Source organism: Chinchilla lanigera, unplaced genomic scaffold (genome assembly GCF_000276665.1).
Source record: "Chinchilla lanigera isolate Chin_1 unplaced genomic scaffold, ChiLan1.0 scaffold00013, whole genome shotgun sequence".
Taxonomy (NCBI): domain Eukaryota; kingdom Metazoa; phylum Chordata; class Mammalia; order Rodentia; family Chinchillidae; genus Chinchilla; species Chinchilla lanigera.
The window spans coordinates 9,496,562-9,512,309 of NW_004955414.1; the positions used below are offsets into that span (position 1 = coordinate 9,496,562).

The 15,748-nt window shown below is 42.8% G+C and overlaps 1 protein-coding gene across 1 annotated transcript in view; it reads left to right on the plus strand.

The window, feature by feature from the left end:
• The first annotated feature begins 714 nt into the window (after positions 1–714).
• The window catches only part of Rab30 (RAB30, member RAS oncogene family), an 85,472-nt gene continuing 70,438 nt past the window's right edge, over positions 715–15,748 (plus strand). The window contains exon 1 of the mRNA XM_005379804.1: positions 715–924. The gene's annotated coding sequence lies outside the window, so the exon portion shown is untranslated. The remainder of the gene's footprint in view (positions 925–15,748) is intronic.

Sequence of the window (15,748 nt, forward strand, 5' to 3'; positions counted from 1 at the left end):
AGGCGTGCGCCACTACGCCCGGCTGCCCATAGCGATTTCTTTGCACCTCTTTGCAACTCACCCCTCTACGAAGAAACCACAGAAGGTTCCAAACAGGGAGGAGAGGGTAAGCGAGCTGGGAGACGAAGGAGACGGCAAGAGTCCGGAGGGTGAGCGCGGGCGACTCCGCCCCGGGTTCCTGCACCTCGACAGGCACCTCCGGCCCCAACTGTCCTGCTCCTCCCAGCCCAGATGTAAAAGGGCTCCTGAAATCCCTCAGTTAGAACATGGAGCAAGAGGCCCTGTGCAAGCCCTGAAGGACCGCGAGGCCGAGGCTCGCACGGCCCCCACACGCCACCTCCCATCAAACCCGCCCAACACCAGCCCACACGGAGGCCTCCGCCCAGCTCCCAGCTCGATCCTCAAGGCCCTCCGGCCCGCGGTCCTCCAGCTCACCGTCCCTACAGCACGCCTTCTCGTTCCCGCGCTCCCAACACCTCGACTAGCTCCGCGGAGCAGCCCGGGCGCTCCTAACATGGCGGCCAGTCCCCCTCCGCTCCTCCTCTCCGGGCGCGTCCGACCTCGGCGCATCTTGGGTATTGTAGTTCCATTGATCGCCTCGGCCTCCCATCTGAACCCCCAAAAGACTACAATTCCCAGAAAGCACCGCATCCGAGCATGGCTATTGGGGCTGCTCGGACAGAGAGATGATGTCATTGCAAAAACCCCACTGCATTCATTGTGCTACGATCTACCCACCCCCTGCTGCCGCTGGGCTTGCGATTGCCGCTCGCTCCAGCTGAGCTCAGAGTAGCTGCAGCACCAGGGCAGGGACTGACTCCAGCCCTCGGACTTAGGACATCGCTGCACCTCCCCTTGTGTGCGTGAGTCATTCGCACATCATTTCTGTTTATGCCTGGGGTGGGGAGAAAAATCCCAAACCAGGTGAGTTGAAGTCATTTATTCAAATGGTTCTCCCAAGTTATTCCTCCTGCTTAGTTTTCCAGGCTTTCTTTTGGGAAGATGGGGCCGGGGGCGTGGGGTTGGGGGGGCGATTGGGGAGGCCCTCCCAGGCGCTGCTAAGGGAAAAGCTCTGTGCAATTTGGGTCACTGCAAAGAACCAACTCCAGCAACGCACCCCCCGCCCCCGCCCTCCCGCCAGACCGGTGCCTGCCAATTCCTTAGTCTCAACTCCCCGCAACCTTTTTGAGGCTGGGAGAGGGGGCTGGGCTGGGAAGGACGTTGGGAAGTGCTTTTGGAAAATCCGAAGAGGGCAGAGATGGGGAACTGCAGTCCTGACACTCAGGGCCGGAGTGCTGAGGTTGGAGTGGGAAGGGGTGATGCGTGGAGAGAAACGGAGACAGTGATTTAATGTGGTCGCACTACTTTAGAACATTTCTGTGTCGCTTAGGTGAGCACACGCTATTCGTTTTTAGAGTGAGCATGCTTCTTCTGATTAGTTTAAGTTGCGTGGGGCTCTATTTTCTTTGAATATATGTCGTTGGTCTCGCCTTTTCTGCTGATTTGAGGTGACAGTGTCCTTTGATGGTGCACCCCGTGCCAGTCAGAAACATTTCACGTGTCTGGGGAAGGTTCTCTTGGGCTGCTGGAAGCAGCATTTTTAAATGTTTTCCGTTCTCCTGACTCCAGGGGTCAGGATTATTTGGAAGTGGAGCCGACAGATTTGTGCTAGTTTGAGTGTTTTAAATTACATTGCAAGAGGCTCCTTGCCACTGACAGTGGTACCATAATGAGCTGCGTTTCCTGAGGCACCGTCACCGCTCACAGATAACGGTTTGCAGACTGGATCGATTAGGGAAACCCAGCTTCGTTTTAACACATGAAGGGAAGGGAAAGTTAGAAGTGCTATCAGCCTTCATTTGCCATTGCTTAAACTGTACGCGAAGAAGAGTAATCCTGACCAGAGAAATCAACGAGCATAATAGTGCTCTACTAGTGTTTGTTTGTGTTTAAACAAAATGACACATTTAATAGGACAGAAAGCATTCTTCTGTGATGTTGGCTGTCCTTCATTTTTAGGAGTTACAGGAATGATCAGTGCAATAAATATGTTACTTTGAGATAAACAGCCGGCTCGCTCCAGAACAGATGGGGCCAGTCTTGGTTGAGAGATCTACAACCTTGGAAACAAACGGACCTGGGGTCAACCACACCCCCTCTTGGAATGTCAAAGGAAGGAGAAATGCTCGAATATTTGCTTAACTCTAAACTGCTAAATCTTTTCTCAGCTGAGTCAGGCATTGGGTGAAAGTCATTACTGGCTGTCGTTAGCTGCTGTGAACCAATTTTGTTCATTTTAAATTCAGACCCTCAGGTCTCCAAAGTTGCAGCTGGGTGATACTTTGTTAAACGCTGCTTGCTGCTGAATGCAGAGGACAGTCCATTGTATGGCTTTTGTAATGTAGTGATTTATTGGGGTGCCGTGGGCAGCTTTTGGGAGTAAGACCAACGGTCTGCCATTGCCTTGCCCTACATCTGTCGCTTACTCTGCTCTAATGCTTACCCTGCTCTTTTCTTCCGCACCTTCCTTACCCCACCCCACCCCCCTCCACCCCACCCCACCCATGTCTCTCGAAATTCTGTTTTTTCCCTGTCTCTCCATTTACAGCTCACATTTTCCTTCTGTTTCAGAATCTCCCGTTATCAGTAGCATGTCACATTTCTTCCTGGAAGTCACCTTCCAAGTTCTGAACATCCTCTCCAGCCCTCCTTCCTCTCACCCAGGAACCCCAGGGTGGGTGTAGACTGTGTGGATATTCATTCAGGGCTCTCTGCGGAGGCCTTGGCTTCTCTTTTTGTTACAGTCTGTGCTTGGCAGGAGGAGCAGCAGAGAGCCTGACCCTGGGCTGGGCGTGCGAGTCTGTGACAGACATGATCTGCACCCAGCACCAACATGCACACCCTGAAATGCTGCATTTCAGCTCCTGCCACTTCCTTTCCCTGGCCCCTGTGAAGAGCTGCCAGTGGGATAGCAAGATTTTTAAGTGCCTTACATGAAATGCTCTCCTTACATGAAATAGGGATTCTTCACATTGCTTCTGTCTCATTTCATACATTTTTGTTTTTTCTTATCCCTGTTCCCGGGAGTGGTGAGAAGGCTGTTTTCCCACCTCCCTTGCTATTCCCTGATGATTGTGGAGGTGAATCCAGGTGGCCAAATTGCCTGGGTGGTTTTTTTTGAAGGTGCTTAGGTGGGTACTACCTTTCTTCCTATCGTTTCTTCTCTTTTGTGGAGGAAAGAAGTTTGTTTAATATTCCTCTGAAAGGGAGAAGTGTGTGGTGGTGATTGTACTTTTTTGCTTTAGCAGTATTTTTTCTTCAGGCGTGGAACATGTAACTGCGGTCCATTTGAAGGCAACTAATGTAACAGGCAGATGCAGAGGCTGTCAGCCAAGACATCTCTTCCACTTGCTCTTCTGTAATTTTTTTCTTCTGAAGTACTCCCTCCACCTAAGGTTTTTTAGTGTGTTATGTAGGAGAAATGAGCTCCACAGACAGTTAGATTTGGCTCTGTCTCCCTGTGACCTTGACTAACTGTTTCTCTCTGTCTCGGCTCACGTTCTGGCAGAGGGGTAATGATCCTGGCCCCTTGATTTACTTGGCCTGATGGTGTAACCCTATGAACTGATCCCAACCTGTCATTCTGACAGCAAATATTAATTGAGCAGCTGTTGTGGTTAATCACTGTGGATGTGTTGAGGAAAGGCAATGCTTCCCAGCTCTCAGCAAGGGAAACAGTCATCGCACAATTTCAAGTGTGATAAATGTTTCTTCCAAAAGGGGATGTACCATAGGGTGGATAGAAGCCCTAATGGGCAGAAAGGGAAGAGCACACGCAGGAACACAGAGCTTGGAATGGAGAATGAGGCTGGAGACATGGGAAGAAGCTGGAGACCTGGCGGTTTGCTGAGCTACAGGTGAACCCTAAGAGCCTGGGAAGGGTTTTACTTAACTGCGTGAATGACGTATGTGGAATGATACTGAAAACGTCACCCTGGGTGTTAGGGGGAGAAGAGATTGGGGAAAGTTTGGCCTCAGTGAATAAGTGGAGGCCGAGTCAGGAGGATCACAGGTGCAAAGTCAGCTGGGGAAACTAAATAGACTGTCTCAGAACAACAACAAAAATTAGGGGGGTGCTTTTGGTCATGTTGAATTTGAGGTCCCTGGGAAACACCTAATATCCTTGTTTTGCTTTTATAGCTGTGCGGCATTGTATAAGAGAGTTTAAGATAAGGCTAAGACCAATACCACTTATTAATTAGCTGTGTGGTATTGGACACCACATTCTTTTTCTGAGCTTCAGTTTCCTCATTTGTAAAATATATTTACTCCACTAAGTTATACTGATGCCAAGCTATATGTGCACAATGCTAGGAATATACCATTGAATAAGGCAGTGTTTGCTTTGGAGGAATTTGCTGAAGGAGGGAGATAAATACTGACCATCACAGTCACCCATGGAGAGGTACAGAGGCAATGCTAGAAGAACACGGAGAGCCCACGGGAGGCAGTCATTCTTGGGGAGGGGGGATATCCATGAGGGAGCAGGCAACCTTTGGCCCCAGATAGGAAGCTGTCCAGAGTGTGTTCCCAGGCACCTAATCGAGTGCCTCAAACACATGAGGGACTCTAATGTCTGCCGACTGAGTGTCCTAACCTAAGTCTCTGGAGGCCCATTCAAAGTATCAGTGCGTTGGAAGTGGGCAGTTCGTACTAATGCAAATACAAAATGTAAAATGCTCTCAACAAATCCATTCTTGAGACTTGCAGAGTAGGAGATGTTTTGTGGGTGAGTCTTAGGGAAATTCAGAAATATTTTAGTTCTAGTTTCTTTTGGGGCTTAACTTTCTTGATGAAAATTGTTTTCTCAGAAATCATTCTACTTGTCTGGAGTCCTCCTAAATCAATAGGACTCAGACTTTTGAATTTTGTAGATAAGTGAAATCACACACACAAATAAAATTGGTAAGCTGTGAACAATAATTTTTCTGTAGTAAAGAAAATTTTTACAAAATCTCTTGCTTTTATCATGTGAAAATATATTTAACTTTATGAAAAAAAAATTTCACCAAGAATCACCACAAGTTTGAGGCCAGCCTATACAACATAGCAAGACCCTGTCTCAAAAAACCAAACCAAACAAAAAACCCAAGATAAATAAAACATTACAGTGTTATAATAATTTAGGGAACCTTTACTGTACTTTCTTGACTGTATTAGAAATGTGGCTCATCTCCAAATAAGAACATTTCCAAGTGTAGAGGAATTTTCTATGACCCACACATAATTTATTTTCAGTTTCTTGTTCCTAAGAATCTAACCCTTGAGTCAGGCATGGTGGTGCACGCCTGTCATCCCAGCACTCTGGAGCCTGAGGCAGGAGGATCATTGCGAGTTCAAGACCAGCCTGGGCTACAAAGTGAGCTCAAGGCCAGCCTGAACTTCATAGCGAGACCCTGTCTCAAAAAGACCAAAAATAATCTAACCCTTGAAAACTAGGTAGGTTTACTCAGAATTTAACATATGGGTTCATAAGTGCTACCTGGAATGTCCTCAGGAAGACTTATGACATCATGGTAAATTGTGTGTAAGTTTGTGTGCTGCAGTTCACATGTGTATTCCTGTGTTTTTCTACCATTACATGTGTGTCCTAGGACAAATTACTGGACTTCTTTGAATGTCTGTTTGTACAATTATTGTGAGAATGAAATGCGAATATATGTTAAGTATCTGGCACTATCCTGAGTCTAGTTAGTGCTCCTGGTAGCTGTTTTTGACATTATATTTATTGATTATTTTTAACATTTTACTTATAGGGGGATGCTTGTTTAGTTTGTTTAGTATGCATAGTGACAAAATGAGGGAAAATATTATAGTGTAATTAGACAACCTGATGCATAGGGAAACACATAGAATCAATGTTGACTTTTTTTTTTTGCCAGAAATTTTAATTTATATCTAATCATGAGGATGTAATCAGACAAATCCACATTGTGGGCCATACCACAAAACAGCTTCAAAATGCCAATGTCATGAAAGACACAAAACAAAATAGAATATATGGGTGACTGATCTACATTAAAGGGGGCTAAAGAGATAAGATAACCAAGTGCAATGTGTAATCCTTCATTAGATCTTGGACATTAAAAAGAAAACTTATAAAGAACATTTGGACAAAAAAAAAAAGCACTAATGAAAAGCTGGTGTGGTAGCGCAAACCTGTAATCCCAGCACTCAGGAGGCTGAGGCAGGAGGATTGTTGTGAATTTGAAACCAGCCTGGGCTACAAAGTGAGCTCAAGACCAGCCTGAGCTGCATAGTGAGACCTTGTTTCAAAAAAGACAAAAAGAAAAAAAAAAAGAATATTTGGGGTTAGCAGGGAAATTTGGATGGGAACTACACGTTAGATAACTGGTGACAATGTTAGTTTTTCTGGATATGATGACTATTTCATCCCTTTAGCCTGACATGTAGAGGTTGGGTACATCAGTTGCTGCTTCTCAATCTTGTTTTGGGACTTTCACAGCAAAACCAGAAGACATCAAAGACTGCGTCAGAAGTTAGTGATTTTCTTGGTCACAGCAACTATTTAATCAGCCTTTTGACCGGGGTAGTGTGTGTGTCCTTTATATATCCTTTCTAAGCAAGATCTTGTCATCCTGTGAAAGTTAAAACGTCGACAGCTGGCATTGTAACCTTGATATTAGTAGAAGCAGCAATGTAGGTGGATTAGGTATTTCTAAAGTGAAAAGGAAAGGATAGGAGAAAGCATATTAATATATATCTTAAATATGTTTTTTGTGTCTAGAAATTGTATAAGATTAATCAAAATTTATTACAGTAATACACAATGAGCTATGTAGGGAATGCCCTCTTTAATTCAACCCTACAAAGGTGTTCAGCCATCAGATTTTGATATGCATTATTCAGGGAATTTCCTCATACGTGTACTATTATAATACATATAATTCTGCTCACTCTTTTTCACTTACGTATTTTGGGCATTTCCCCCATGTATTTGTGTGCTGCTTTAACTTACCTGTTTCAGTGGTGGTTGGAAGCTGTGTATGATTTCATTGTGAACTTGTGGAAATAATTCTGTAGGATTCTTTTCTAGGTATGTAAATGCTGAGTCAAAGGGCACAGAGTTTCCCTTTAATTGCTTCCTGATTTAAATTCTTATCAGCTGTATTTGTGAGTGCCGTTTCCAGACAGCTTTGCCAAAGCCATTCGCCACTTGGGCTGTGCTCTCTAAGCGAAGAAAAGTTGTGAAGGGTAGTGAGAACATGGGGAAAAGTGGAGGCGCAGCGTTCCAGTTGATTTCTGTAACGCTATGTTAAAGCTTGATATGTCAGTAACTTGGAAACCTCCGGAAGAGAAAAACAAAACACATTTTTCTTGCTTTCACGCAGCGTGCTGTTTGAAAAGTGAACTGAAACACCGAAGTGGCCAAGAGTTTCCCCAGAAAATTTTGAAGAAAAATTTTATGGTTAACTTCATTAAAACGTGGACCTCACCAAACTTGAGATGTGAATAACCTCTTCTCACTTCCTCTGCGTCTCAGTCACAGAGCCATAATGGGAATTACAAAAAAAAAACAAAACCAGAACTCTGAATTTCAGTAGAAACAAGCCTAGGGCAGATTTTTGGCATTTTTTTTAGTAGGAAAGTAGGCACAAGTTCATGAGTGGCTATCAGCAACTCACCATGTCCTAACAGAGGTGCCAAGGAAGACATTGGGAGGATCATGGGCCTTTTGTTATTTTCACCTTGTTAACCATTGTGGTGAGACGAAGCAAATGAAAATTTTGTGCTTTTTTGCTACAGAGGCGACTTATCTTCTTAAGTCTTAATTTTAATCTATAAAATGGAGTTGTTGTGAGGCGCAAGTGAGTTAATGTGTACAAAATAGCATTGAGAAGTTTATGTGCACATAAATGTGTTGTTAGTGATGCTGTCTCTGAGTGAGCTGTTCATACTGCTGTTTCCTTTAATCCCACTGGCATTTGTTGACAGACTCTTTTTTTTTTTTTAAAAGACATTATCATGCACACTTGCCATCCCAGTACTTGGGAGGCTGAGGTAGGAGGATCACTGCAAGATTGAGGCCCACATGGGCTACATAGTGAGTTCAAGGTCAGCTTGAACTATATAGTAAGGCCCTGTCTCAAACAAACAAACAAAAAAGGAATTATCTCTTATGCTGTTTCACTGTTATTTCTTCAATTCGTGCTTGTGTGCATAGGCTAAATACTGTACAAGGTTCTGCACTGGGTGTTCTGATAGGGAAACAAAAGCAGAACCTTGTCTTACTTTCTTGTTTTTGAGACACAGTACCTAACACCCAGAATGTAAGGGAGAAAGGTTTATCTTGGCTCACAATTTGTAGAGGTTCAGTCCAGAGTTGGCTGGCTCCAAGGCAGGGTGGATGGCAGAGGAGAATAAGCTCAGGGCTTGGTGGGCAGGCAGCAGAGAGACAGACAGAGGGAGGAGCGAAAGAAGTAGACCCTCCCAGGCCACACCCTACTCCTAGTGACCCACCTCCTTTGGCCAGGGTCTACTTCCCAACATCGAATTTAGCTATAAACTCCTCCATGGACGAGTCTCCTGAACGGTATCACACCCCGGTGATCTGCTCACCCCCACAAAAGCACCACCTATGAGCACTTGGGGCTTGGGGAAGACATCTAGATATAAACATAACACGCCCCCAGGAGGCTTCCTGCATCCCCATTTTCATTCCAGGAGGCCAATGCAGTGTCTTTCTTGTTGAGGTCTTCTATAAAGGATGCTGTGCAGAAGTGTATTGTTCATACTGTCTCATTCTCTCAATTCTAGGCAGTAGATTTTTAGTTCAGTTTTCTATTTTACTTCAAATAAGGAAACAGTTCTCGGGTAAAATAACTTGCTTTTGAAGTTATCTAGCTGAGAAAAGAAAGAAAAGAAAGGAAAAATGCAGGTGTAGGGCCTAGGTAGGTTTTCAGGAACCAAAACTATTCTGCTTCTACAGATGCTTCCTGTTTTTGCCTGTCTTCTGGCCGACAGAATAAGATTCCCAGAGGCAGGCTGGGCTGGTGGCATTTATCTTCACATTACTCTCAGGTATGGGGATTTTCTGTAGACCTGCTGAGTTAGTTGAAGCTGTAATGGGCGTCATCTTAGCGTCACTTCGGTACCAGGTCATGGTTTATATGCTTTGACTTTTTCCTGACTTTTTTTGTTTTACTTTTTTGAGACCAAGTCTCATTGTATTGCTCAGGCTAGCCTGAATTCCTCCTGAGTGTTGGGACTAGTTTTTACATATATATATATATATTTCTGCAGTACTAGGGATCAAACCTAGAACTTTGCACATGCTATGCAAGTGCTTTACCTCTTAGCTATCTCCTTAACCTGAAAGTATTTAAGCCAACAGTAGTACAGTGAACACCCCATTTGCTTTTAATCTAAATTCATTTGTTCTCTCTGCACATGCATACACACGTGTGCACACTCATACACACACTAAACCATTTAAAAGTTGCAGATACTGCCACACGTTATCTCTAAGCACTAAAGCTCGCATCCCCTAAGAGCAAGGACGCCTTTCCATATAACTGCACATCATTACATCAGAACAGTTTTCCCAGTATCTCCAGTCATTCTAATGACCTTTGTAATATTTTAATTACAGTTTTGGTCCAGAATCTAATGAAGGGTTCTTACACAAGAGAGTTGTGTCCTTTTGTTTTCTTTCATATAGCAGTGCTGCTCTACCTTCCTTTTTCCTTTTATAATATTGCCAGTTTTGAAGATTCCGGGTGTGTGGTTTTGTTGATGGGAATTAGAATGACCTGTTTTCTCGTTAGTAGACTCAGGTGAAACATTTGTAGTGAGAGTTTCATAAACAATGTTGCTTCCCTCCCATGTGTCATAGGTGATAGGTAATGTCATTTTGTAACATCACCTGTGATAGGAGTTTTGAGCATTGCTTGAGGTGGTAAGGGCAAGCAGATCTCTCCATGGAAGGCACATCTTTCCTTTTTAAAATTAATAAAATTACCGATGTTATATTTTGAGAGTACTTGAATATCCTGTTCCTCAACAACTTTCATCTAATGATTTTAACATCTGTGGAAAGCCTGGTTTGCATCAGTTGTATTTATAAAAAGATTTTTTTAAAATTTTCTCTTTCATTTGATGTTTATCATGTGATCAGTTAGCGTCCAGCCCCTTTTCCACTCAACTTTTCAAAATGTCATGTGACTCATGAATTTTTTTTCTTCTGTACATTATCATACCTTACCAGTGTTCTGACAATCCCCCACAACCCCGACCTTTTTTTTTTTTTCAGACAAGGTCTCAGGTTTGCCTTGAACTCACTGTGTAGTCCAGGCTGACCTTGAACTCACAGTGATCTTCCTGCCTCAGTGTCCTGAGTGCTGGGATTATAGGTGTGCGTCACTATGCCTGGCAACCTACGCTTTTTGATGTTCAAATTGTCCCAACTTTAGCCTTTAAGTGCCTTTTTAAAAAACCTTATTTAATCCTAAAAGCTTCCTGATAAAAGCTGTCAGGTTTTTCATATAAGTGAGGAAACTAAGACTCAGATCCCAGGAAACCTGTTGCAAAGCCAGTTCTGATCAGTTCTGAGGTGGTGCGTGCTACTCCACACTGCCTCCTGGCTGTCCAGGAGCAGAATACTACTTGCTAATATCAAGTTGAGAAGAAAGCATGCAATCATTGTTGTCACCGTTACTAACAACACATGATTGGAGACAACCCTAAGTGTGCAACAGTAGGACAGTGGTTAAATAAGTGGGTGTGTTCACACAAGGAAAAGCTATGAGACTATGCATAAGAATTAGTGTGTTCTCCAAGTTATGATAGAGAGATCTGCAAGGATGTTAAAGGAAAGAAGTATAGAACAGTAGGTACTATGTGAGAAAAGGTGTAAGAAAATACAGGAGTGGTCTTGCACACCTGTAATCCTAGCACTCTGGGAGGCTGAGCCAGGAGGATTGGAAATTTGAGCTCATCTTAAACTTCCATTTAAGAAATCATCTTGGAAAAAAAAAATCATCTCAATGTAGTGTTAATTTACATGTAATCATGATTTTCCACCAGAAAGTTAGGGATTGTCATCACTTTTCGTGTTGGTCCAGGCCTACCACTGGGCAACTGCCTCTTACCTTCTCTTTTTCTTCCTTTCTTTCTCTGCCACACACACACACACACACACACACACACACACATGCACACACACTCATCTCTGATTTTATCTTCGCCATTGTAATTAGCCTTGCAAAATCTTAGTTGTTTTGGCAGACAAAAGAAAGTTGAATAAGCTTTTCTTTTAAAGACTCAGGAATTTTGCTTTCTAAGAACTGATTGCAGGAAAGAATGCTCTGGTCTGGAAATCTCAAGTAGTGACATCAAAAGGATCTCATGTCCTAGGAACTGCGAATGGGGTGGGGAGCTCCATTTCTTTTGAGAGAGACTGAAAAAATATGTCTGTCTGAAATAGTAACAGAAAACCACTTATTTTTCATCTTTCTGTGGAAAATCTCAATGCATGAGTGATTAATCCAAACACCAAAAACCAAACTAAACCAAAAGTAAAATAACAAAAACAAGAGGAAAGCCCTTGAATAATCCTAATTAAAAAATATGATGAGATCTTGGACATGCTACTTTGCTGAGGAGATGATCTTTAGTGTAATGGTTGTCTCTTTGAAGTGACATTTTCAGCTTCTGGAGCTGCAGCTGTGTAGCTCAACATTCCAAATTCAGTGACAGCGATCCGGATTCAAGGGGGTTGCAGCAGGACTATCCTTGTGTTTGGACTGTCACCTGCCGGGTAAGTTGTTGAGTCGTAGCATTCACAGCACGTTTTGCTTTTATGACCAGCAAATGAAATGGCTGCATGTCCGATAAGTCACTTTTATTGTGTAAATTTATAATACTATTATAAACATTGATGGGTTTCTTGCCTCACTGTAATTCCTGCTGAATCGCTATGGCGCTCAGCCAATATGGCACTGGAGGTCATGTGCTATGGCGCTGAACCAGTATGGTCCTGAATCAGTATGGTGCTGGCCACTAGAGGTCATGTCCTAAGCCCCACCCTTCTTCCTCTGAGTCAAATTATGACTTCCTTCTTCCCCTTTTGTAATATCCTGTTTCCTTTTCCCATGCTCTTCCCCAATCCTGATCTGCCACATCAGGTGTCTGCCCCGACTCCAAACCCTGCCTCCAGCCTGGGCCTGTTTAACCTTTGACCCTACACCAGGCTGTCAGAAGGTCCACGTTTCTCCTTCCTACTATGGTCTCCTCTGTGCGCACAATAAAGGCATTTTATTCTGTTTTACTTCTCTCTGTGCTGGAAAAATGTATCAAACATTTTTTTATTTTAGGATGTACCAAGCATGGTGCTGTGTCGTATACACTTACTGATTGCTTTTCATAAGTTGTAGTATTTGATTGTGACAAAAACTGCAGAAAGTAACTGAATCTCTGAGGGATTAAGTGATGTATCTAAGATCATTTGACTAGTAGGAGGCAAACCAGGAAAAAAAATCAAGACCACTTTATCGTGCTGTGCAAATTTTCTTCATGGATTTTGAAACTTTGCATAGAAGACGATTAAGTTTTCACTTTATCACTGGAACTGAGTCCACCTTAATTACTTTGTAGATGTTTATTGAGTGCCATCACGTGTCAGGATCCTTGAGAAATTATTAAGACCTAGACTTTTCCATTAAGGAGTCATAATCAATTGGAAAAGATAAAATATACTCTGTGCCCCCATACCCACGGCAGTGTTATCCCATATTCAGAAAGGTGGATGCAACCCAAGAGCCCAGTGATGGATGAATGGATAAACAAAATGTCATGTATGCAGACAGTAGAATATTATTCAGCCTTATAAAGGAAGGCAATTCTGACTCATGCTATAACATGGGTGAACCTTGAGCACACGCTAAGTGAAATGAACCAATCACAAGAGAACAAAGACTGTACGAGTCTACTTATATGAGGTATCGACTTCTCAAACTCATTGAAACAGAAAGTAGAATGATAGTTTCAGGGGCTGAGGGAGGAGATGGGAAATCGTGTAATGGGTTTAGGGTTTCACTTTTACAAGATGAAGAAGTTCTAGAGATGGGTTTCACAAATTGTTAAAATTATGAATTTTATGTTATATGTATTTTTACCACAATTTAATAAAGCAAAGAGTGATACCTCTTGTCTTAGTCCACTTGCATTGCCATAACAAAGTACTGAGGCATGTTAATTTTTAAACAATAAAAATTATTTCCTATAGTTCTAGAGGCCAAGAAGGCCAACGCTAAGACACCAGCAAGTTTGCTGTCAGGCGAGGATTACTTTTTGCCTCCAAGATCGTGCCTTGTTGCTGTGTCCTCAGAGGCTGGAAAGGCGCTTGGTCCCTTTGGCGCTTTCATAAGACACAGAAGCAGAAGCTTCATGACCTCATCACCTACAAAAGGTCTCAGTACTGTTTACACTGAAATTTAAATGTCAACATGAATTTTGGAGGGGACATAAACATTTGAATCAGAGAGCTATTTTTTTTTTTTGTAACAGCAATCTAACTCTGGACCTCTCGTTTGCCAGGCAGGTGCCATGCCTCTGACCTATACCCCTGGCCCAGAGCTTTTACTGTGTGGTAGAAAGTGGTCAGTGAGATGCAGAAGGACTGATGTTGCCCTAGGGCTTGGCTTCTTAGATAGGTACATCTTGCTGGCAATGGATGACGGGTAAGATTTGTGTGACAGCGAGGAAGGTGGGAAGGGCAATTCAGACGAAGGGAGCAGTGAACAGAGGTGAAGTTATGGGGAGCTTTCAGAGCCAGTCCCAGGGAGGAGCAAATCTCCAAGTACTGTACGTAGTACATGGTTCTATAAGTAAGGGTAACCCAGCCACCTTTCATAGAAGCAGAGACTGAGAAGCAAAGTCTAAACCATAAAGTTGTGGTATGGTGGACAAAAAACGATTTGTTTGATAAACATTTAACACTGAGTGCTGGGTGCTATGCTGGGCACTTTATGTATGTTGACAGATTTAATACCCTGGAATTGTTCATAGCCCAGTTAACTGATGCAGAAATTATGACTCAGAGATGAAGTAACTTGTCCAAAGTTACAAGGCTGATGGGTAGCAGAAGGAAGGCTTTACCTGGAGCTTGTACTGTGTTTGCTAAGCTGTACTATCTCCCTCTGGTAGTGTGATGTCTGCCTTTGAACTCAGGCAAAATGGCGGGTTCCTGCTACTACCTGTCAGTTTCTCGAGGCTTTTGAAGGTGTCTTGGCTAAATTATCTGACATCTTTTGAGGCTCAGATTTGTCATCTATGAAATAAAAACCTGTATTAGACCAGATTATAAAGTTTCTTCCAGATCTAAAAACTTCATTCACTCATTAATCAAATACTAATTTAATATCTACGATAACCAAGTGCTCTGCTCCTGGGTACTAACAATTGAAATTCGGCAGGATACCGTTTTTGCCTGTAAAGGAGACATAAAAAGAAAATTATACAATTTGGTCATAGCACTGTTAGTAGTATATGCAGACAACACTGGTACATAGAGGTTAGGTACCTGGCCTGGTCTTGGGTAGGAGAATGTTACAAAGAAGGGGCCCCAAAGACCAGGGGGATAATGTAGAAGACCAGAAGAACATCATTGTTTCCATTATTATAAATATACTGCATGTTTACTAAGTTTAATAAAGCTTTTGTGAACTCAGAGTCCTTTTTGTTTAGTTAAATTTGACATTTAATTGCAGCTAAAATGTATGGATTTTCTTACATATTGGAGGAATATTATAGTGATTTTTGAGACAGGGTCTTACTGTGCAGTGAGGCTAGCCTTGAACTCACTGTGTCGCCCAGGCTAGTCTCAAATGTGCAGCAGTCCTCCTACCTCAGCCTCCTGAGTGCTGGGATTACAGGTATGTGCCACCACACCTAGAAAGATTATAAATTTAAAGAGAGATCTGGTGGCTAGGTTATTCTTAAGAAAATTTAGGAAAGATGGAGCAGATTACAAAGAAAGTCAGGGACCCAGTGTTGTTTGAGGTGTTCATAACTAAAGTCACAGATGATTATGCTTTATTTATTTTATTTTTTTTTCCCGGTACTGGGAATCGAACTCACGACCTTGCGCTTGCCAGGCAGGTGCTCTGCTGCTGAGCTAAATCCCCAGCCCCCATGATTATGCTTTAAAGAAGTAAATAAAATGGCTGAGACACTGGGTAAGATGAAATTCTATCATAATTATCGAGGAGTGATGAGTTACTGGAAGTTAGAATTACTGAGTGTTAGAATTCTAATAAGAGCTGGAAGTGGGGGTTGATGGAAAAGTTAGGATCTAACATCTCTTGAGTAGTTACTAAGTCAAGCACTATGCTGTGCCATCTAACGTTCATTGAGTAGTTGCTAAGTCAGGAACTGTACTCAGCTCTTTATATTCATAATTATATATTGTCCTTCACACAGTCCCTAAGGTAGGTATCCTTATCCTCACTTTATAAATGTAGAAAATGAAGCTTAAAGAGGTTGTGCCTTATTTAAGATGATAGTATTCAGAGGATGAGCAGTGACTTGAGTGAGGTGTTTCAAAGTCACGGCCTTTTTCCTTTCCTCTGCCATGTTTCTTCAGGATCTTAAACTTTCTATTTGTGGAGGAGCTAGAGTCTCCCTGTTCATCAGCGGGCCCAGGAGCCTAATGATGGTCATGAGATAC